The sequence below is a fragment of the Suricata suricatta genome, unplaced genomic scaffold, assembly GCF_006229205.1.
Source record: "Suricata suricatta isolate VVHF042 unplaced genomic scaffold, meerkat_22Aug2017_6uvM2_HiC HiC_scaffold_142, whole genome shotgun sequence".
Taxonomy (NCBI): domain Eukaryota; kingdom Metazoa; phylum Chordata; class Mammalia; order Carnivora; family Herpestidae; genus Suricata; species Suricata suricatta.
The window spans coordinates 19758-21835 of NW_021858442.1; the positions used below are offsets into that span (position 1 = coordinate 19758).

The following is a 2078-nucleotide window of genomic DNA, read 5'->3' on the forward strand; positions in this document are numbered from 1 at the left end:
TATGGCCAATTAATCTTTGACAAAGCAGGAAAGAATATCCAATGGAAAAAAGACAGCCTCTTTAACAGGTATTGTTAAGAGAGCTTGACAGCAGCATGCAGAAAAATGAAACTGAGCACTTTCTTACAGCATTCACAAAAATAAACTCAAAATGGTTAAAGGAGCTGAATGTGAGATAGGAAACCATTAAAACTCTAGAGGAGAAAGCAAGAAAAAACCTCCTAGACCTCAATAGCAGCAATTTGTTCCTCGACACATCCCCAGAGACAAGGGAATCAAGAACAAATATAAAGTACTGGACCTCATCAAGATAAAAAGCTTCTAAAAGGCAAAGGAAATAATAACAAAAACTAACAGACAACCTACAGAATGGGAAAAGTTAGTGGCAAATGGCATATCAGATAAAGCGCTAGTATCAAAAATCTACAAGGAGCTCACTAAACTTCATACATGAAAAATGAATAATCCAGTGAAGAAATAGGCAGAAGACCTGAATAGATACTGATCCAAAGAGGACATCCAGATGGCCTACAGGCACAGGAAATAATGCTCAGCGTCACTCATCATCAGGGAAATACAAATCAAAGCCACACTGAGATACCACCTCACATGGGTCAGAGTGGCAAAAATGAACAAATCAAGAGACTATAGATGCTGGCGAGGGTGTGGAGAAACGGGCACCCTCCTACACTGTTGGTGGGAATGTAACCTGGTGCAGCCAACTGGAAAACAGTGTGGAGGCTCTTCAAAAAACTATAGATAGATCTCCCATATGACCCAGCAATAGCACTGCTAGGGATTTACCCAAAGGAAACAAAAGTGTTGATGCATAGGAGAACATGTACCCCAAAGTTCATAGCGGCACTTTCTACAAAGCCAAATCATGGAAAGAGCCTAAATGTCCATCAACTGATGCATGGATCAAGAAGATGTGGTATATATATATATATATATATATATATACAATGGAGTACTATACGGCAACGAGGAAGAATGAAATATGGCCATTTGTAGCAAAGTGGTGTCGAGGGTGTCATGCTAGGTTAAATAACTCAGACAGAGAAGGACAGATAACATATGTTTGCACTCATAGAATTACCAGGAGAAACCTAACAAAGGACGATGGGGAGAGGAAGAGGGAAAGAACTAGGGAGAGTGAGGAACACAAATCATGAAGGACTATTGAATACAGAAAATGAACCATGGACTGAAGGAAAAGGGAAAGGGAGTGAATGGGGTGACAGTCATGGGGGGGCACCTTGAGAAAAAAAGCTGGGTGTTAAAAAAATACAATTTGAAATAAACTATTAAAAAAAGTAATTGAATTCAACCTTATTGACCTTTCACACTATTGAGTGAGACCAAAAGGACCTCAGGAGAGCGGGCTTCTCCGGGGACAAATTCAAGTTAGCAGCAACCATGGAGTAGTTATACTATTCCAGCAATCCTACTGAACAGAGCAGACCTTCATTGTCACCCAGCAAACTTTGATGATAAAGGAGTTCCAAGAACCCAAAGTGGCTGGTGTAGCAGGGAAGATTTTTGTAGCAGGGAAGGGTTTTGTGACCCCCTGGCCATGGGAATTATGATTAAGTGCTCTAGACTCCACGTAGAGCAAATAGTCGAGGAACAACTAGAGCCTAACCATGACAAAGGTCTGTGTCACTGAAAAACAAAAGGGCACAACAGAAGGTGAGCTGAGGCTCCGAGTGACCCCTCCCTGGGGGTGCGTGCCAAGGGCACGCCAGGCCCCAGGGCGGGGTCCTGTCTTGGGCCCCGGAGCCAGAGCCAACTGGTAGAGCGTAACCGGGTCGCGTCGAGGGATGGTGTCCCCGAGCCACAGGTGCCAGGGCTGCGAGGGGCCACAGGGCTGGCGCAGGATTTCCCACCCCGAGGCGGTGCTCTTGATTGGGCCTCAGCGTAATCCTATTGAGCATGATTTTGAGGTCATCATCTCTCTTCGAGACCATATGAGTTGTCATCATTGACCCAACCCAAAGCGACCCCGGGCACCCGGGCCACCCCCGCCCAGCGCAACCTGCTGTCCGGCCGTCGGGCGTCGTCCGGGTCGTTCCGGA

The 2078-nt window shown here is 45.5% G+C and overlaps 1 non-coding gene across 1 annotated transcript; it reads right to left on the reverse strand.

Moving 5' to 3' along the window:
* Positions 1-1910: 1910 nt before the first annotated feature.
* Positions 1911-1991, reverse strand: LOC115284658. The gene has a single exon (XR_003905303.1). It is a non-coding gene; the product is annotated as a small nucleolar RNA SNORD115 (small nucleolar RNA).
* Between the last annotated feature and the right edge of the window lie 87 nt (positions 1992-2078).